This window comes from Tamandua tetradactyla, chromosome 5 (assembly GCF_023851605.1).
Source record: "Tamandua tetradactyla isolate mTamTet1 chromosome 5, mTamTet1.pri, whole genome shotgun sequence".
In the NCBI taxonomy this organism is placed as follows: domain Eukaryota; kingdom Metazoa; phylum Chordata; class Mammalia; order Pilosa; family Myrmecophagidae; genus Tamandua; species Tamandua tetradactyla.
This window is the reverse complement of record NC_135331.1, coordinates 130,512,433-130,535,174: the sequence shown is the minus strand read 5'-3', so window position 1 is coordinate 130,535,174 and position 22,742 is coordinate 130,512,433. Positions and strand designations below refer to the sequence as shown.

At 37.0% G+C, this 22,742-nt stretch overlaps 1 long non-coding RNA gene across 1 annotated transcript in view; it reads right to left on the bottom strand.

Annotated features, from left to right (window-relative positions):
- Positions 1–6,235: 6,235 nt before the first annotated feature.
- LOC143682745 (uncharacterized) overlaps positions 6,236–22,742 on the bottom strand; it is a 28,251-nt gene continuing 11,744 nt past the window's right edge. Inside the window, exons 2-3 of the long non-coding RNA XR_013175258.1 lie at positions 11,713–11,995; positions 6,236–6,336 (exon numbers count right to left, since the gene is read on the bottom strand). This is a non-coding gene — a long non-coding RNA (uncharacterized LOC143682745). The remainder of the gene's footprint in view (positions 6,337–11,712; positions 11,996–22,742) is intronic.

Here is a 22,742-nt window from a genome sequence, read left to right as displayed (position 1 = left end):
AAAAATACAAGCATGCTTTCTGCTTTTTCTGATGGGACCTGATACTTTCTGGCTATTCCTTCACTGATGGTTTGACACTTCTCACTTTGATTAGACAGAATAAATGTATGTTTCCAAGAAGAAAGACTTCTTTCAGAGTATATGTTTATAAAAATCATCATTTCTCTTGGAAAATGATCCAGAGAAACTGTCAAAATAGAAACAGTTTTCCCAGACTTTGATGGAATAGCAAAAAAATTATATGTATATATGTATATATAAGCATACACAAACATAAACAAATGTATGCATCCAAGCGTCTCATTTAGAAGATGGCTTTTAGGAAACATTGCTTATGACATATTTGTCCTGACTATAGTCTCAACCTTTGGGGTTCCATTTAGAGTTGCTCTAAACTCATTGATGGGAATAGAGGGAGAAATTATTATAGTTACTACTCCCCTTCATCCTTTTATGTATAGATTCTTGAGAAACCAGGCAGAGAGCTCTTCAAAGATACAAACCCCAGGACCTGAGCCTGAGCTGATCTGCCTTTCCAAGCTGGAGTAGATCAGAATATGGCTACCAGGATACAACTCCAGACAGCAAGGAACTCCATGCAACCTCATCATAGTTACCAACATGTAAAATCCCCTCTATGCTTCCAAGAGAAAATACAGGCTCAGCACAGTTTGTTTTCAAATGGAAAAGCATTATTCTCAAAATTCGAACTGTAAGAGTTCAGCTCCAACCTAATGCAAAAGAGAAAAAATGTTTTACTCAGAGCAGAATGTTTTAGTTGTTTTTTAAGGGGAATGCATTGCCAAACTATTTATGGAAACCATATTAGAGTCCATCTAATGAAGTGAAATCAAATAAAAGTACTGAAATGATGCTTTCCCAACATTTAAAAATGCCCTATACATTTAAAGCACCAACTGTATATAAAAGTATATATTTTTAATTCTCAACTGCATTCAGATCACAGTTTTAAATACAAAGCCACTCATTTTGTGGCTTTGTATATATAGAAAGATTGGTTAGCAATTCGTCACTCAATGGAAGTATGATAATCTTGACCTTTCTCTGTCTTTATAGTCCTTCTTTGTCTGATGAAGGTGACCTGTCTCCCTCCCACACAACCTCCATAAGGTAAATGTTAACATGCAGTTAAGCACAACCTCATATGGACTGTGAGGACACTGGACCAATTACATTACCTGCATATCCATAGTACTTTATACTAAGTATATTTCTGACCTCATGATGAGATATTTTGCCCTAAAAATTCTAGAAAAGGGAAATTGTCTCACTTTTTATTAAAGATGGAAATGTGGATGCATGCTGAAAAACCAATCATCAGATAATATACCAGGTAGACTGGGATAGTGGAACTCATACCGTGGAACTAACTTATAGGCGAAGTTGTGTTACACAGACAAGGGTTTGGGATTCTTTTAATATCTTGCTTCTTTTGAGCAGGAGCTCACCTTTTACCATACCCCAAAAGCAAACCATAATGCTAAATAGGTTGAACAGTTATATTATGCCCTATGTAGAACAGATTAAAGGACAGAAGTGTTTTGCTTTGTTTTTCTGGACTTATATATATTACAACAAATAAGGTCAATGCAAAAGTGCATGTAAAATATCTCAACTACACGAGAGGTCATTTCCCACAACAAAGTTTTGGTGTGCCAATGCCAAAAGCTATCCCTACAATTAAGAGGGCTGGTACTATTAACACTGCAGTACTCAGAAATTACATGTGATGTCCATTGCAACTGGCCCATGACCATTCCTAATTGTTATGCTTCCACTTTTCTACTGGAGGTACAATAAAAATCAAGCCATAGTTATTCCTAAATGAAAACAGTATTACTACAAAAAGATAATTAGAATTACCACATATCACTCTTTGGCACAAATTCCTTGGAACGAAATGTGCTTGGAACAAGCTTTGACTAATCTTCAATGGCCCACAAGGCCCTACTTGACCTCCAACCACATCTCCTGCTTCCCTCCTCTTCCCATTGCATTTCAGGAGTTTATGTTACTTCAATCTTGAGTTCCTTGAGCAACCAACTTTGTTTCTGCCTTAGAGTCATTGGTCTCTCTCTTCATTCTCCCTGGTATGCTGATGTCATGTCCTCATATTGCTAATACATTCTTTTATCAGGTCTCAATTCAAAACTCATTTCCTTATTGACTAACATTCCAAATTAATCCCAACAGCCTTAAACTATATATTACAATACTTCATGTCATATTCTTCATTGTCTTTTAACTATATCTAAAATTACCTTGACCATTTATTAGTCAGCATGAAGTTTGCCTCTCTACTCTTTGTAATGTAAATGTGGGACATCAGTCTTTTTCTCCACTCTTTCCCTAGCATCTAGGAAAATGGATAATCTCTACATAGTAGAGATTATCAAATATTTGCAAGAAAGGGTAAGCAAACCATTCATACCATTTAAATGCAAAATCTAGACTTTCAGAGGATATAAATATATCTATATGGTGACATAAACTGCTGTTGAAAACTCATAAAAATACTTTTGTTTATCTGGTTGTTTTGTCTATACAATGGGCAAAAAGAGATTTGTTTATTGCGGGGTGGGGGTGGGGCAGTTTAGTCCCTTCAAATATCCATTACTAACCAGACTTGCCTTGAAGTGTTGCAAAAATTTCTAGAAATACGCAGCTTGCCTGAAAGTGGATGGATGATGTGAAGGCATATGCATGTTCAGTTGTAGGAGGCCCAGATTATGGGATACACTGTTAACTGTTAAAACAATGCAGTAGATTGAACTGAAGGTCATGGCAGAAATCCCAACCCACATTGTTGTGAAAGGAGCAAAGGAAATTACAAGTATGATAGTAAGATAGAAGATAAGGGGAAGCAGTATTATCTTCCACCTACTCTTAAATTTATGTCTCCAGTGGTAATTCTGAGTTTCAATCCATGTTTGAAGATATCTAAGAACACCCTGTTTAAGATACCAAAGGGCCATTTAAGGCTCAATATATCCATAATTGAATTTAACTCTCTTTTTCACAACTTCCATCTTTCAAGATTTCCTCTTGCCCTGCCACATGTTCTCATATATACAAACCCCACCCATTCTCCCTCCTTAAAATGCTTTTTTGGCTCTAAGTCTTATTTTTGTTATCAGAGCCCCCACTGGCCTTGATCTCGCATCAAAACCGTACTCATCCTCTCCGACAATGTGCTATCTCCCCAAAGTCCCAGACTCTAAACTTTCAGAGAGATATGCCCCTTCTTATTAAAGTCTATCATCCTCTTTATCCCCAGAATTATTTCTCTGTAGATGTGGCTTCAGCAAGCAGTCTGAATGGAAGGAGGGACTAAGGGACTTGTTTTCGCTGCATATGCATAATATTTTAAATAAAATCAAGAGAAAATCCCAACGTCCAAATCAAAGAGTTGGTTAAAAGGCTGATGGAGACTATTGCTAAGGCTCACCCAAGCCATTTCATGGTGCCATCAATACTTAGGACTCCATCCTCCCTACACCTGTACGTCATGACCGTGGCTTCTTACTATGCAGTGCATAGATGAATACATACTGACATCTTGAGAGTGTGAAGGTCTTTAGATTGCACTTTTAAGCTGAGAATAAAGTCTCCTCACTCTAATTTCCAAGTTCTTGTCACTACATATTGTTTCATTCAAGTATAAACATGAGGAGACACAATGACATGCATAATCATATTATTCCTAAAATAAAACTAACGTGATTACTAATCAACTTAGAGTATGACTAAATCATAATTTCAAAAAGCAATTGCTTTAAATTAATAAATACTTCCCAGCAAAACAGTTACTTTAGTAAATTTCATAATGGATGGGAAAAGTATTTGCAAACTTACTAAAAAAATGGTTCTTATTTCATTTGTTGAGGAATCTTCATATTTTAAATAAAATAGTATAGCCAAATTCAAGTTTAGTTCTTCAATGCCAAAAATTTGAACTCCACTGAATTTGGGCATTTTAAAGGAAAGTACAAGAGGTTGCTAATGGTGGTAAAGAAACTACTCCCAACAGTGGTCCCTGTGATGCGCTAGCTCAGCTGGCAAAATGGGAGAGTTCACCAGGCTGACATTCAAGCTCACCACATGTGGGATAGTTAGTGCCAGTCTTCTGCATAGCCACAAATTACATACCTAACTCTTGTCTACCAATTAAAGTGCATGACTTTGGTTCTGAGGATGGCCAAATCAAAGGATGGGCTGTCTGCTGACATCACTGTTGGGAAAAACCATCTTAAACTCTATGACTTATTAATGATGAATCAATAGTGTCATTGATGCATAAATGAAGACAGCACTTCCTGTGCCTGGTGAATCTACCCTTTGTGCCTATTAATTTTATCAAGGGAAAGCTGGACATAATTTTTAGGGCTCAGGAAAATATAATACTTAAATTCTTCATTTTGACAATTTCCTAATATATCTCATTTTTCACTTCCAGCCACAGACAATTGTAAACTGGTTTCTGTCAATGAGGCTAAACAGAATAATACAACAGTGTGTGCCTTTTTGGGGTGCTGCCTCTAGGCTGTCCTCCTTCAGAACTATTTTGGAACATTTTGCATCTGAAAACCAGAAAAAATCTGCACTCAAAGGTTTTATACAATAACACAATCAAAACCACAGATTTTCTTTTTAAAAGGACAAGATGTGCTTTTAGCTGTAGAACTACATAACATCCCCTTGTACTTTAATATCTTCTGGCACACTAAAATAGAAGAGATTCAAGTAGGAAAGATGGAATTTGGTGCTTCCCACATGCCTGATCTTTCAAACTACTTTATATTCTTTTGGGAATTCTTAGTTTAGTTCTGCCTTAGTTTATCTATCAGTCAAATATCCATGTACATCACTTATATTGCTATTAGAATTTCATATGTTAGTGGCTAGTAGGTAAGAGGCTTGCCCTTCTGGGAGCACTTTGATTGTCCTTTTCAGGAATTCTGAGCTCACCTCACCCCCAAGCTTTGGGTTTGCCCCTCCCTCAACTTCTTTTGACCCCATAGTTAATGCTTTTGTAGATTTTTAAAAGCATGGTAACTGGCCACAAAATGTCACATGTCTTCATTTGTGCCAATATAAAATTCCATGTAAATTGATAAGTGAAAATTTTATCTAATATAAAGACCAGTGTGAGAAGGAATATGGCATTCAGGAAAGAACACTGGGTCAGTGTTGGAGAAAGTCCTGACTCAGCTAAGACTTAATTAGATGATTCAGTGTTAAGTCATGTGCCTGTTACTCTGAGGCAAAGAATTTATGAGAACATCATGGACTTCGACTGCTCCCTACTGGATAGAAAATATATTGGGTTTGCTCAAATGCATAGTCTTTTCTGAAGAGGATGAACACATAGATTTTCTCTTCTCTCTCTCCCTGTATTTAGGGAGCCAAAGTTTCCATTTCCTTATTCTACTTCTTTATATATAAAATGACTTTAAATTATTATCCTTATCCTGGATTTCTAGATATTTCTAAATGACAGATACACAATGATATACTGTGTATCTGTATAGGAATACCTAGTTTTATTTAAATTTTTTGCTTTCTCCCAAATTTACTGCAAAGTCACTTCCAGCAAATGGCATGTGCAGTGTCAGTTTATTTCTCCGTGTATAGCACTGTTTCAATCAATGATATTTTTATTGTTGATGTTGAGATGAAGCCCCCATCCCTCCATCACTCACTCATACACACACACACACACACACACATGCATGGGACACTGGTAATATGAACTTTGCGGGGTTTTAAACTGAAGAAAACAAATTGGATTCAATTTTGAACGAAGAAGATAGAAATGAGAGCTTTGAAACTGAAACGTGATGCTCAGGAACATACCATCATAAAAACAGGAAACATTGCTTTCCTGATGAAGGGGCCTGTTCATTCCAAGCACTGATGTCATAGCTGCCTTCCTATCTGGAGATAGTTGATTGAGAAATAGTATTTATTCCTTCAACTGTCAGCCTTCTGTGCACCATTACAGAAGGAAAGAGTAAAAAGCAATTCCTTTTCTGAGAGTTCACTTTACTCTATAATGGTGCATAAGGTAAAGGAATAAATATAAAGCAATATAAAGGCATAACAAACTGGTAAAAGAAAATAGAAGCATATACCAAAAGCTTAACACAAAGTGAAAATAGATATTTAGAGCTTCCTGAAAATAATTCACTCTATAGAGTTCCAGGACACAGTTTCTAACTTCTTCCCTTTCTTCTTCTTTGTCTTCTTTTATTTCCTCTTCTTCTTCATCTTCCTCTCCTCTCCTTCCCCTTCCTTTTCCTCCTCCTCCTTGTTCTATTCAGAATGAAAAGTACATACAAAATATTATTTTATTTAAAAGAAGAGTCTTCAATCTGAGCTGTATATAGCCCTCAGGTACCTGAAGTCTTTCTAAGCAGTACACGTGCAAGGATCATTTTAAAAGAATCCTTTTTTGGTGCCCCAACTTTTATGTAAACCTCTTTATTAGCTACTCATCTGTCTGAGACTATGAGGTCAAGATGAGTCTTTTCATAATGGATTTCTACCCCATTTAAAAAAAAAAAAAGATATCCTGCTGCTCATGTATCTGGTTTTATTATGGTCCTTATGGGGGTGGGGGGAGGAATGAAAAACAATGGCCAGAAAGATAATTTTTAATACTGATGTAGGTGATGAGAAAATGAATGGTTCTAATATCTCTTATAAACCAAGCGTTTCTCAACACTTTGCTTTCAACTTAAAATTGAAAGAAAAGCTGCTTGTTAGCTAATAGATTTTTGACACATAATTCAGAAGGTGTTTCAAGAAACAAATGACACTGCTGTAACAAAATTTTTCATTATTTATTTATTTGCTTATTTTAACAAGATTATCCACTGCTTAAATATACCAAGATTGTTGGTGGGAATATATAATGGTACAGCTGCTATGGAAGACAGTTTGACGGTTCCTTAGAAAGCTGAATATTGAGTTTTCTTACAACCCAGCAATACCACTACTCTGTATATACCCAGAAGAGCTGAAGGCAATGACACAAACAGACATTTGTGCTCTGATATTCATAGCAGCACTATTCACAACTGCTAGAGATGGAAACAATCCAAGGGCCCATCAACAGACAAGTGGAAAAACGAAATGTGGTATATAAACGTGAAGGAATATTATGCAGTAGGAAGATGAAATGAAGTTCTGAAGTATATGAAAACATAGATGAACCTTGAGGACACAATGTTGAGTGAAATAAGTTAGACACAAAAGAACAGATACTGTATGATTTTGTATGACCTTGGTAAAGGTAAACGCAGAAGCTTATAATATAGAATGCAGAGAACCTAGAGATACACTGAAGCTAGAGATGGGTGAACGATTAGTTAATGAAGTTGAACTTAAATGTAAGGGAATGGAGAAAAGTAAAGGCAGCTTGTTAGTGGGTCTATAAGTAATAGTGCCATATTGAAGGTGAACATGATTGAAAGGGGTCGTATAGAGCCATGTATCCCACCAATTAACACTATAAATATTTATATTGAAGTAGTTCTTGCATGAAGTACTTCAAAGGTATGAATCTTGTGCAAAGTGTAAATAATTTAAGGGTGTGGGAGAAAACTACTGTTGCATGCTGTTCTGCATTTAACAGAAAGACATCAACAGTTCCACAGCAAAACCAAGAGTAAATAATCAGATTTTCTATTTGGTTAGGGTGTGTGTATTGGTTATTCTTCTTTTGGGAGCAAAGAATTGTCTAAGATTGAGAGTGTTGATGATTGTACAACTAAATGAGGATAATGTGAGAAATGGATTGTTGACTTTGGCCATCATGCATGATGTCCAATGGCAAACTGTGGTGCATATACATGATCGAATTTTGTGTGGCTATAGAAAGGAATAAAGTCGTAAGACCTGTAACAAAGTGAATGAACCTGGAGGACATTATGTGATGCGAATAAGCCAGAAACAAAAGAGCAAATATTCTACTGTCTCTTTTAGAAAATATTTATAAGAAAATTGGGGCCTAGACTGTAAACTCTTATAGCAGTCCCATTTAGTCCATAGCTGCGATTGCTATTTCTAGATCCCAAGATGCTGCGCTATATATGTATAAATTTGTATTTCCCTGGAACTTTGAGTAACTGTGCAATACCTAATACTCAAAGAAGGCATTCTGCAGTTCTGAAAGTTAGCATTGCCACATACAACTGTTAAAGAAAGTGAAAAAGAGATTAGGCTTCAATTAGAGATGAGGAAAGCTGATTGAGTCAGGACTAAGGTACATCAGAATACAGAGGTAAGGAAGACATCGTCTGCATTTTAGAACTTCACCTACTGTATGAGACCAAAGGAAGAGATGTTTATTTTGTCCAAAACCTAAATTTTCTGTAGCACATACTGTAACTCAACTTGTCTGGAGAGATCATTTAAACAACCCAAATGCATGGAGCCCAGAATGGGAATGAGGCGTGTAATTCCATATAGCTTCATGTAATACCCGCATACATCCCAGAATATGTTGGGCAGATAATTTAAAAGTACAGGCAAAGTCCTTTAAGGAACTGGAGAAAAAATATGGCACTACTAGGCTTTACCACCAGCAAAACCCATGATCTGTCTCAAACATTACAAACTCCCAAGTCAACAGGCCAAACCCTTAATCTTGAGGCTTGCTCTTGTGAAGCCTATTTAGATAACAGAGAAGCTAACCCTATCTCAAGTTATGCCTAAGAGTTATTTCCAGAGGACCTCTTTTGTTGCTCAGATGTGGCCTTTTTTTCTCTCTCTCTCTCTCTGTCTCTGTCTCATTCTCTCTCTAAGCCCAACTCTGTAAATAAAATCATTACACTCCCCCTACGTGGGACATGATATCCAGGGGTGAAAGTCTCCCTCGCAACCTGGAATATGAATCCCGAGGATGAGCTTGGCCCTGGCACCTTGGGATCGACAGTGCCTTCTTGAATAAAAGGGTGGAAAGAAATGTAACAAAATAAGGTATTAGTGACTGAGAGCATTCAAACAGCATCAAAAGGCTATTATGGAAGCTACTCATAAGTTTCAGCTAGATATTGCTATTTGCCATGGTTTGCCCCAAAGCCATTCCTGTCAATCCTAAAGAACACCTAGGGCTCTATCTGAGATTCTATAAAAGTTTCATGTACTGTGATTACTTTCCAGAAAACTACAATCTCCAGATGGGTTCCTAGGCTAGATACATCCTGAAACCCAGAGGGGCCAGCCTGTTCAAAAACATCAACTAGTTCTATTTCCCACCCCATATTATTGACAGCCCTTTCCAGTGTGAGAAAGTTAGAATGAGCATAGTCCAAATACCTCAAGCATTGAGAGAAGAATCAAAGGAGAAGGAGGAGTTATAACAGAGAAGATAGGACTCAACAAATGAGTATGAATGCTGAACCAGTATAATGTCTTGCAGCAGCTTTTAGCAGTCTTCCACTAAAATTGTGGAACTGTACCCACACCAAACTTTGATATCTATTCTATAACTACTTGCAACAAGCCTCTTCAAAATTTATTGCTTTTTTTGTATGTATGTTATATTTCACAATACAAAAAGTTACAAAAATACAAACAAGAAGAACTGAACTATAATTGATAATAATTGCTGAGTCATTCTGGTTGTAACTAATATTCATTCATGGAATCAGACACTATTTGCAGAAAAAAAGTTCCATCTAGCTCATTAAGTGATGATGTTCTAATGACTTTTTAAAGTTTTATTAAAAATTTAATGTTTTATATATGTTTTTATGTTTATAAAAACATAATGTTCTATTAGCTTTGTGCTAACGATCATTTTAATATTAACGAAATTGAGAAGAAAAATTTTAACATTTAGAATATGTCCATACAAAATATTTTAATTCAATTTATATACACAACTTTGTAGCAGAGAAACGTCAAAAACAATCAGTAAAAATTTTACAGTATATGAACATACACATATAAACGTTTATAGGAGTAGGGAGGGCCATGGTGGCTCAGCAGGCAGAATTCTTACCTGCCATGCTGGAGACCCAGGTTCGATTCCTGGAGCCTGCCCACCCCCCCCCACACACACACACACATACATACACGCAAAGTTTATAGAATTAGAACAGATATACGTGTTTAAAGATTTAAAAAATGATACAAAATTTCTGACTTTTGAAGATGAGATAACATATTTTTAAATGGATGATGGATATGAAATCACTATTAATATTAGGTTTTATTGATTACATTTAATGAATGATGTAGTAGTTTTGTTAAAATGTCATTAACGAAAATATGCCAGAGATTTCCATTTCTAACAATGATAGCTCAACAAAAGCAAATTTAGCCTTCCATCTGAAACAAGTAAAAAATTGAGCAAAATATATGAAACATTTTTCAAGGAATGGACACCAGAAAATGAAGGGCACTGATGGTTGCAAGGCAATAATAATATGCAGTGGGTTCTATGATTACTCACTAGAGAGATTTTCTAAACTGTGGTACAGGGAGGAGAACAAGGTGGAACCCACTGAACTCCCTGAGTTGAGGACCTATAGGTACAAACCTGGGTAGGTCAACACAACCAGGTTTTGCAAGGGCAGAGTACGAGAAAAGAGAGAGCTGCACAGAAAAAAAAAAATACTCTAGAGATATTCAGAAGGTCCCCTTGAGTCTTCAGCTAAGAATTGATCAGCTCGTACATGTGAGGAAACTATCACACAAAGGAATTTAAGGGAACAATCTCCAGAGCTCACACAGAACTGGGGAAAGTTCTTGTTTTCAGCAGCCGGATTGGGGGCCCTCATAATTCCTGTAGCAATAATAGAGTACTTGCACTTGAAAGAGTTGTCTCAAATAGTTTGAAGTTGGCATTAGAATAAGTATAGACTTAAGGTGATGCTGAGAGTTCCAAAGAACTGCTGTAATAGGATCCTCTCTAGAGTAATAACCTAAGTTGAGGACCCGGGGTGCAGCTCTACTGCCGTACGTCCACCCCCAGAAAATAACTGAATAATGAGTAGTACTTTGTTACCCTGTATACATATGTATATATGTGCATATATATGCAAGTACATATGTGATTTCACATAGATATATGGAGCATTTCACCAGAGTTAAAGATATACATTTACAAATTATTAGAAATTCCAATTTCAATTTTTGATATTGATAGTTGTTGCCAACTTGACCCCTGTGGATATTGTATCATTTTATCTCTCATCCAGTGTATGAAACTGTTTCTCCTACCTTTAAGAACATATTATACATCATAATTTTTGTGAAAACTGAAACTGAGTTGTGTAATTTTCATTTTTTCTGATTGTAAGTGAGGCATCTTTCCATGTATTTATGTATTTCCATTTATTTCCATATCTTCATGAACTTTTAAATTATTTTTCTATTATCTTTCTATTTTTTTGCACTGAATTGTTTGTATTTGGGGGGCTCTCTTCTATACCACAGAGCTGTCTATCAGCTTATATGCCGTGTTCATTTTTATAGCTTTATATTACATTTTGTTATTATTTTAGGGACAGTGTCCCTAGCCCTTTATATTGGACATATTTTTCAGAATTTCCCTCGGTATTCTTGATGTACTTTCATATATTAATTTTAACATTTGCTTCTCTGGTTTATAAAAGTGCCTATTGGTGTTTGGTTATTAAGAAGACCTTGGTATTCTAGTAACAGAAAAGCATTTACCTCGGTAGTGGTGGTGGCAGCGGGCTGAGGATGTTCAAACACAAAGGTGCCTATTTTTCTCTCACACAAGAAGGCTGTCAGTAGACTTGAAAGAACAGCAGAGGGTGTTAAGTCTGCGCCTCTGCAAGGCTCCTGACTTTTTCCTCAGGGCGACAGCATCATGGCCCAGCAGAAGCATCTTAGCTGACTTCTGCCTACATCTCATGGGCAGAAAGCATCACGTGGCCACCTCTAGCTCCCAGAGCGGGTAGAGAAGATATATTTGGCTTTTCCAGCCTCTATGCTGTAGACAAACAAGACAGAAAGAACCTGAAGATGGAGTTTAGTTAATAAAAAATCTGCTACAGTGTTTGGTGATAAAGAGAATTTTGTTAAAGTTAACAGGTTTAGTTTATGATATTGATTCTTGCTATAAAGCTACTAGGTATGACTTCTATGTCTTCAGCTTTTTCTTCCCCTGACACCCCTGAGGAGGATATTGTCATTTTCTTCATATAGTCTTTTCCTATTGTTAATTTTATTTCAGGTGTATTTTTGTTATTATAGTAAATGAAAACTTTCATTATAATTCTAACCTCGGTGATATTTCTAAACAGAAAGGTTATTGGTTCTTACACATCATTTTTTACCTAGGAAATTTAGTAAATTGTCTTATTTGTACTATCATTAGATAGATTCTTTAGGTTTTCCATGTTTAAAATAATATAATTTGCAAATAAGATTATTTTACCTACATTTTAATATTTACACGTTTTCCATATCTTATTATATAGGGTAGCACTTCCCAAAAATGTTAAATAATGCAGGTTGTATTAGTAAAGGTATAAGTTAAGCAAGTATAAAAGAAAGATGCCAAAATACAGTGGTTTAAATCAGATAGAAGCATATTTACCTATCATTCAGAATTTCAAAAATGAGACTCAGGACTGAGCTATTAGCAATATATGTTTCCAAGGGGGCTCCTCTTTTCGTCAATATTTGCCAACAAAGGAAGAAAAAGAAAAGACGTCCAGAGCAAGCAACTTTATCCTTGAGGAGGTCTTGAAATTGCACATATGACCTCCACTTATAGCTTATAGCTCACTGTACAAAATTTCATCATATGACCATGTGATGGTTAGGATCTGCTGTCAACTTGGCCAAATGATGATGCCTAGTTGTCTGGTCAGGCAAGCACTGGTCTGACCATTGTTGCAAGAATATTTTGTGGCTGGTTGATAAACCGGAAGGCTGGTGGTTACATCTGTGGCTGTTTACATCTGTGATCAACTAAGGCATGTCTCCCACAATGCAATATTCCAATCATCTGAAGGCTTTTAGGGAAGGAGAGGAACTTTTTCACTGTTTTGTCCTAGCCAGTGAACCTCTCCTATGGAGTTCATCCAGACCCTTTCGGAGCCACCAGCTTCACAGCCTGCCCTACGGATTTTGGACTCTTCCATTCCCATGACTGCACGAGACGCCTTTATAAACTTCATACTAACAGACCTTTACTGTTGATTCTGTTTCTCCAGAGAACCCTGACTGACACAGACCACAAACATACCTAGCAATAAACTAGAGAATAAAGCCTTTGAATACCCATGTGGCCCCTGGGAGTTTTCTACTATAAAATGAAAGGAGAAGAGTATGGGTACAACTCAATTAGCATAAGGAACATCAATGCTTTCTTCCTCACTTTAGTAAGAATGCTTCTATGGTATGCCGTTAAGCTTAATGCTGACTATCGTGATGAGATGTATCTTAACATGCTAGTAAAGTATTAATTAATTCTTATTTTATTAAAAGTTCTATTTATTGGAAATTGGTATTCAATTTTGTCAATTTTCAGCTATATGTTGATTACCACATAGCTTTCTTTTACGTCTATTAATATAGCGTACTGTCTTGAAACTTGTATACTGCAGAAAAGCCACATTCTTTAATGCTGATTCAATATTGTTGGGTGTGATCTTTTTTATTAAGTTGTTTGCATGGACATGTGACCCACTAATTGTGGATGGGACCTTCTGGCTTCCATGGAGATGCACCTCCACTCACTCACAGTGGAGTTGCTTACTGGAGTCCTTTAAGAGGGAACCATTTTGGAAAAAGCTGAAGAGCCAACAGGAGACCCAGAAGTTTGGAGATGCAGAAAGAGAATGCCCCTGGATAAGCTGTTAGAAACAAAAAGCCAAAGGACCTGCAGAAGCCAGTCACATGCTGTCCCAGATCAGCCTTCCTTGAATCAAGTTATCTACCTTTGGATGCCTTAGTTTGGATATTTTTATAGCCTTAGAACTGTAAACTTGTAACTTAATACATTCTCTTTATAAAAGCCACCCATTTCTGGTATACTGCATTTCTGGCAGCATTAACAAACTAATACATATGGTGAATAATACTGATTTATATATTTCTATATTGAAGCTATGCTTGCAATCCTGACAGGACCCTCTCTACAAATACCCTTCCGTAGAAGAATAAAAATCACATAATAATTGGAGTGGCATGCTTTAGAAAGATGAATATAGACCACAGAGTCCTGATTGTTTAGGGGACAGATTTAGGACCACTTGAGTTTTGGAGGTTTAAATTAAGCAGAGACACAATCATCTCAGATGTCTTCAGAGACAAAATGGATAAATAAAATGGATAAAAAGTGATTGAAGTGATGAGGATGGAGCCAGAGTGACATGGCAAGCACAAACCCTGGGCAAAGGGGCAGCCCTACTCAGTTCCATCAATGAGACTATGATAGACACATTCAATCCCTGTATTACCAGATCATACTGCTTTTTCTCTAAAACAATCCAAAAACTTCATTTTTATATATTATCTTTCAATTTTTACATGCTGATAAAAAATTAAGTACTCACACACACAAAAAACATTGTACAGGCCAAAGAAACCACAATAACAGGTGTGATCTGGCTGTTACTGATTATCTCTGGTTTAAAAGAAATTTACCCCAGGGGGAAGTTGACTGGGATCATGAGGTGGCAGATACCAGGGTTAGTCCTGAAGCAGGGTTCTTGGGGCCAGCAGTACTCGATAGTTCTCTGTGTGCATTGAAAGAGTTGATCTCTGCTCGCTGGCAAAGATTTGTTCATGCCTTAGGACATGAGGCTCTCATGACTTAGGGTAATGTTGAAATTTGTCTTTCCCCAAAGAAATGTGGTAATAGGCTCCACTGTAGAGTCACCATCCAGGCAGAGGACCCACTGTGCACCCCTCCTGCTTCATCCTGACTCCAGGAAAGCACCTGAGCTACATAGTAGTCACCAAGTGGCATACTGCTTTGTAACAAAATGCCACTTGGTGACTACTATGTAGCTCAGGTACTTTCCTGGAGTCAGGATCAAAGCAATCAACCTCCCTCCACTTCATGCTGGACTACATTTAGCAGTTCATCCTCCCTTCCAAGAATGTCCTATCCTTGTCCACTTCTTTGCTTCCTATTTACACTTCAAGGAACTATTCAGGCACCACCTCTCCCAAGGAATTGTTCTGACCCCCAGTTTCTATCCTCTCAAAGCTAGAATCAAGTTTCTAAGGTATTATAACATAACAAGCCTTGCTTCGCTTCATGTTAATGGCACTTTGCATTAAATTTATCTGTTAACTTGCTTGCTTCACTTCAGGTACAGGAGTAGAGTTTATTTAATCATATATGTCCAATTTCTAGAATCACATTGGTCACAGAGCAGGCCTTCCACTGAACTGACCTGAACTATACTAAATCTCCGACCTATCCTCATCAATAAATTGAAGCTGTTGGTCTAGGCTGGGATCCCTTCCAATTCTAAAATGTTATGATTTTAAACATTCCCTCCTCATATTTGGACATGATTTATGCTATTGATTTTAGCTGCTCTAGAGACTATCCTAGAGCTTTTTGGTTCAACCAAGCCACACTTTGCATTCTTTAGAGCACATTATAGATCAGTAACTTTGCAATGATTCCTGATTCATCAGGCCCGGGGCAGAGTTGTTAACCTATATACATAAACCTTGCCTGGTCTTCTTGGCACTGCAAAATCAGCATTCAAGGTCCACATCCTGCTCACTTACCCTGAGGTACAGTGTAAAGGAAACCATAACCATCTCCTTTTTCTGTTTTTAATCATGCTGCTGGTGTCCATGTCCTTGATCCTTGTCTCTGAGGCCAATACAATCTAATTAACAAGAAGAATAATTTCCCTATAGATAGCCACCTGCAGTCCATTTGCTGCATATGCCACAGAGTAAACTATAATACATTATTATTCCTCTTTATGCCTAATGGACAGGCAATCAAAGTCAATACACCTTTATCAAGCCCATATTATGTAAAGTTGTTGTGGTAGATCAATGTGTGATTTTTGAGATGGGATTACAAATAGCTTGACTCTAGAATCCAGATAAGTATGGACAAATGATCCTAAAACAAAGTAATATGTGATAAGTATCATAAGAAGTTCAAGAAAAATGCTGCAGGAGTCTGGAAGGGGTTCATTTCCATCAAGTTGCCCAGGAAGAGTTTAGGAAATGACTGGGCTATCCCTGGAGCATCAATACATTCATGGTAAGTGGAGACAAAAAGAAACAGAAGGGAACATATAAGAGGATGATATAAGCAAAGGAAAGCTCGGAGACCAAGGAATACATAAAATTATTGAACATCTTCATTTACTTGGACATGGGAAGCATCTGAGGTTTAAATTTTATTAGTGGAAGAACATAGACTTGATTGCTCATATAAGGAAGCTTAGATTGTGCTGCAGTAAATGGGGCATGGAAGACTGATGAACTGTGTGGCTTACAAAAGGGGCAGAAAGCAGAACGCAAAGAAGCTCTGGACTCTGAGTAAATGACTGGTAGGACAGCAGAAAGACTGTCCCACTTCCATCTAGCTACCTGGACTGTTATCCTTCTCTTCTGATGTGAAAGGCACAGTGCACAAATTACATTTTCCTAAAATAAAAGGGGTGAAAATATTAGTACCTTTCTCATTTGGTGGTGATAAGATTAAAAGAGATTAGGCATATAAACCACTTAGATCAATACTTTCACATGGTAAAATAGTGAATGCTCAAGAAAAGTTTGCTATCATTAATATGAATATTAAAGTATTTTAAAATACCATACAATTACCTGCTTTCTTATTTTATGCAGTGAATCGTAGTTATTGCTCAGCTTTAACTATTCAGAACAATTATCTGTCATGTCTCACCATTGCCCAGCATATAGAATATGTCTGTTAATACATGCATGGGGGAAATTTTGGGAGGAATGTACACCAGCCTTCTAGTCTGTTAAGGGAGATTTTCTCCAAGGAGTGGGATTATAGAGGGCCTTCACTTTTCTTAATAAACATTTCTGAGATATTTTCACTTTTTAACAATCAGTACCTTTTTTCATACTTTGAATAAAAAGAATGAATAAAAATATATAATAGGCAAATATTTCATTATGTTTTAGTTACTCCTTCACAGTAACAACATGAGCGTGTTCATATATAGAGACGACTGTGTTCCTTCTTAAAATTACGGTTTCTCTGTATGGGATGTTTTACCTAGCCTTCTCTTATATCACTGTTCATCCCATCAGATTTAGACATAATAGCAGAAAATGAAAGAAGCAAAGACAGAAAGTTTGAAAACTGCTAATGATTTGACAAATATCCTATAGCCTTTTCAATACCATATAAATTCTCAAATGACTATTCAATGGTTTATATGAAAATAAATATTATCAAGTATATGTATCTTTTACCAGGTCCTGTGAGTAAGTTAGATCTTTCTTTCTTTTCTAAGGAGAATTTCCATGCTTTCATCCAATTAGTTTGTGTTAAAAGCTAATTTTGACATAATGCATCATACAACTATTTCTATTACATGTACATAAAATCTATTTCAAAGGAATATTTTTAGTGCTCAAACTTAAAAATCTATGGTTTAACTTTAAGAAGTTTATTGATCATTTTATAGGTTTTTTTATGCAGTGTCATTAAATATTTACCAAATTCATCCAAACGTAATCACTTCATCAGTTTTTCGGTAATTGGATTTGGTTCCCTGCCCCATTTTAACTAAAGAAATTATTTGGTTCAAGGAAAAGCTAAATTCCTATAAATCTGATTGGTTTGCACATTACAAATATCCTACTAAATATGAGATTCATTTTCTAGAAAAATTTAGAATTGCAAATTGACATTGTTAGAAATGATTACTCATACCATTTAGACCCAGATATTATGTGATGCCTCCAGGATACATGTCTGGTTAGTGGTGGAGTGTGAACCAGGACCCAGGTCCCCTGTCACTCAATCCAATGCTCCTCCCTCCCCTCTGGTATTTATGCCCAGAAAACATCCTCACACTTAACTAACCTTCATCTACTTACTCCTGCCACATTTACTATTCAGTATCTGCAGTATACAGATGCTATGTTTGAAGAGAAATTTCTTTCAAAGGATTCTACAGGAAAGGATGAGAAATGTTCTTACTGTTTTCATTATTATTATTTTAATACATAAGCTACCTCCTCTTCATTTTTTTTTCCCCTCTTCACTTTCAATAATTGAACCTTAACTCCTATCCTTCTGACATGACACTCTGAGTTTGTTGTAGTTTTAACAAATTGTAGGATGTGACCTGGTCCTTAGAATTAGAAGTCAAGTTGCTCTGCAAAGTTAGATGAGAAAGAAAGCTTCTACAAAGTTTCAAAATGCCCTTTCTTTCTACTTTGATCTTTTCTTAAGATGTCCAGCCCAAAGCCTGACCCCCCAAAGCCTGACCCCCAGAAAATAAGATGATTGTTTCTATCTGGATGACCTTGAACAAACTGGAGCTAATACTTTGCTGATAAAGACAGTTATTAACTGTGAACCAGAATCCATTACTTCTAGACTACTGGTGCTGAAGAATAGGTGAACGGCCTGATTCAATTTCAATTACTCATCATGCCATATGACTTTTTAGTTTAATTTTTTACTTCTTACTTTTCTCAGAAATCTACAAGAACATTCCTTTTTAATAATTTGACACATTTTATAGTTCACAATAGAAGAGGTTCTCCCCCACACTGCCAATAAAAGCTTTTAAAGGGCTGAAGAGAAAATTCTCAAATAAGCTAAGCTTCCAGTGTTGACAGAAAAATCAAGGCAATATTACTATTATTATTATTGTTATTTTATTTTTTTGGTTTTTGTATGGGCAGGCACCAGAAACCAAACCCGGGTCTCTGGCATGGCAGGCTAGAACTCTGCCTGCTGAGCCACCATGGCCCGCCCAAGACAATATTATTTTTAATATTCTTTCAGTAAAGACTTTCAGAAAATTTATCTGAAAAATAGGTTGATATAATATACTGTACACCAACTTTGAATTAGTTCCTTATAGAATTATACTTTTTTCCACCTAATTGTTTGAAGAGTGCTTCAAAAGGGAAGCCAAGACAAATGGTTAATTCCTACAGTTATTTAGTTATGACAATTTCTGCATCTGGTGACTCAATACACAGTATTAGATTTATTCCTTAGATCTTCAGGTATGGACACCATCAATGGGTCTTGGCATACATTAGTGTCAGCATTCTTTGAGAGGAACTTTCAAGGAAAAGGAACAGACAATTTCTCTGAGGAATGTCTCTTGGCGCAGGACTTTCAAGAGCTTTATTAAACACATTCAAAGCTGCTGCTCCTCACCATTCAGAGCAACATTTTACATGCTGTTCATGTGAATTATGATTATAGCAAAGCAAATAACACTATAGGGTGTGTAATGGCCAAAAACCAAGAGTAATTACAGTTTTCTTAAAAAAAAAAAACACAACAGAAAAAGATAGAAAAATGAATAGGAAGGGAAAAAAGGGAAGGGAAGAAAACATCATAGCATTCTTAAGCTCTGTGTTATTGAATTGTAAGGAAATAAAAAGACTATCAAGTCTGCTCAATAGCTGGGTCCACAAATACCACAAATATTACAGTATGTGTCTCTTAGATATTGTGGGATTTTAATTGCACATGGTATGTTAAATATAAATGCCACATGTTTATACAGCATTTTTCCTGGAAGTAAAACATGCAGAGGACAAACTGTGCTTGATCTTTATTCAGCTAAAACATTAAGTGACAAGTTAGTCACATTAACCTTGATGTCAGATCAGGAGCTGTTTTGGACTGCCAAGTCATCAGGATCAAGAGGAGAAAAACCCAAGCAATGTGTTTGCCTTCATCCAGGGCTGAGAAAGAATATCTACTATGGACCTTCAGATGCACTGGTAGCCTGTATCATGTCTGCCAAATCTGTGGAGGTACAGTCTTCTTGACAGTCTGGTTTGGCATGTTCCACATCTTTACAGGGTTTCAAAAGCAATCTTACCTACTACAAATTGAGACAGTTTGTCTACCTACTAGTGCCAGCAGTAAGATTATGAGCAATAACCTACTGGTTTCTTCTAAAGTACAGATTCTCTCCATCTTTTCCTTGATGTCTTCCTGGTTTGCCTTCTTAAAAAGATACTTTGGGGATATGTTTCTCTAACAGTCTCCACCATTTTGTCAATGGATATTACATTCTTCCCACTGGTAGGTCAAAACATTGGAGTCATTTGTCTCTTGCTGTCTCTCATACCCTAGATCCACACCAATAATAAATGAACTATACTTTGAAAAGTATCCAGAATTCAAGAATTCAACCACTTCTCACTACCTGAACCATTACACTCTGGTTCAAACTACTAACATCTCCTCCTGTACTATTGCAATAACCTCATAGCTGGTCTCTTTCCTACTATCTCTGCTTCCTGTGGTCTTTCTGATTCAGAGATCATCTAAACACCCAAAATCAGAACTTCACGAAACCCTGCTGAAACAAGGCTATAGGGATTTCCTACTGCACCCAGAGTGGAAGCCAAAATTCTTAAAAATCTATGTGTCATGTTCTATCTGACCCATCTCTCCCCAGTTCACTTTTTACTCTATTTAGTCACATTGGCACTGCTCTCTTGTTTTTCCTCAAACACATGAAGCACACTTTTGCCTCTGGGGGTCCTTTGAACTTGATGCTCCTTCTACCTGGACCAGCCTTCCCACAAACACCAACACTGTCTTCAGAACTTTGCTCAGCTGTCACCCCACACTTTGTTAGTGAGGCCTTTCCTACTATCCCTCTATAAAAGAACAAACTCCTTCCCCAGTCATTCTCTATCTCCCTGTCCTGCTTTATTTTTCTTCAGAAGTTTTATTGTCTGGTATATTATATAAAGTAATTGTTGATTACTGTTCTAGTTTGCTAGCTGTTGGAATGCAATATGCCAGAAACAGAAAGGCTTTTAAAAAGGGGAATTTAATAAGTTACTAGTTTATAGTTCTAAGGCTGAGAAAATGTCCCAATTAAAACAAGTCTATAGAAATGTCCAATCACAGGCATCCAGGGAAAGATATCTTGATTCAATAAGGCTGATGAAGTTCAGGGTTTCTCTCTCAAGTGAGAAGGCACATGGCGAATATGGTCAGGGTTTCTCTCTTGGCTGAAGGGCGCAAGGGGAACATGGTGTCATCTGCTAGCTTTCTCTCCTGGCTTCCTGTTTCATGAAGCTCCCCAGGAGGTGTTTTCCTTCTTCATCTCCAAAGGTCGCTCGCTGGTTGACTCTGCTTTGTGGTGCTACAGCATTCTCTGCTCTCTCCAGATCTCTTTCATTCTCCAAAATGTTCCCTCTTTTATAGGACTCGGGAAACTAATCAAGACCCACCCAAATGGGTGGAAACACATTTCCCACAGTCCAGCTGACGACCACTCTTGATTGGGTTACATCTCTAGGGAGATGATCTGATTACAGATTCAAACATACAATATTGAATAGGGAGTATTCTGCCTTTACAAAATGGGATTTTGTAAAGATTTCATAAAGATTAAAACATGGTTTTTCTAGGGGACATACATCCTTTCAAACCAGCACAATTACCTAGCCTCTGCCACTAGAATTGAAGAACCAGAGGTAAATATTTTGTCTCTGTTGTTCATAGCTCTATCCTCAGTATCTAGAATAGTGCCTAAGGCTATGTATAGAAGGTGCTTAACAAACATGGGCTTAATTATTTAACTAAATAAATAGTGAACATAGTTATAGAGTGTATTTAATGCCCTTTTATCCTCCCTGCTGCTGCCTTCCTATCCAGTTGTTGACCTCATAGCTTCTCTGAGTGCTGGCTCAGATGACCATTCTAATTCCTCATCCCCCAGAATATTTCTATGTAGTATGGTAATGAGCAAAAAGAAATAAATTTGGATCTATATGTTTGATCATCAAACTGGTCCATCTCCTAGGCTAGGTGCTATTGAGTCAAAGATTAATGCTTTAGAAAACATGCTATCAACAGTTTAGTTGGGTGAGAAGGACAAAGCAGCAATTACATCATCTAGAGTATTGCAATACTCTAGATGCAACCCTTTGCTCATACTAGAGTACATAAAGGGTTCTATGGAAGCACCACAGAGCATCCAAAACCTTAATGAGGTAATCAGGGAAGAAGGAGGTGAAGGATCTCAAAGAGCATGAAGAGTTTCAGGCAACAGAGATAGATATATCATCTCCGTAGATACAATACATAATTTTTGGAAAGACTTTTTAGAGTATTAAGAAGAATGTAGTGCCATAAGTAAGCTAAGGGGTAGGCAAGGGTCAGGTCAGTAAGAACTTGCATGTCATGGCAAAAGAGTATGGATTTCATTGTGAAGTTGACAGGAGGCATTTGAAGGGGTTTAAGCAATGGAATGAATGACTAAAATCTAGTCTGGCCCTGTCCCTCGCTAACTAGGATTTAGGTCAGATTATTTGATGCAATTCCTATCCAGCTATTTTAGCCAAAAAAAGCCCTTATTCAAACAAAGAGTGTCCAGAACTAGCATTATAAATCAGATAAAAACAGAACACTTTGGTTGAAGACTTGCCTGCTTGGCTTCCTTTCACTCCATGCAGCAGCCTCTGCAGTCCCTCCATGAAATCCCCAGGGATCCTTGGGTTACAGGGTAAAAACCACTGGCTTTACATATCTGTTTCCTTTT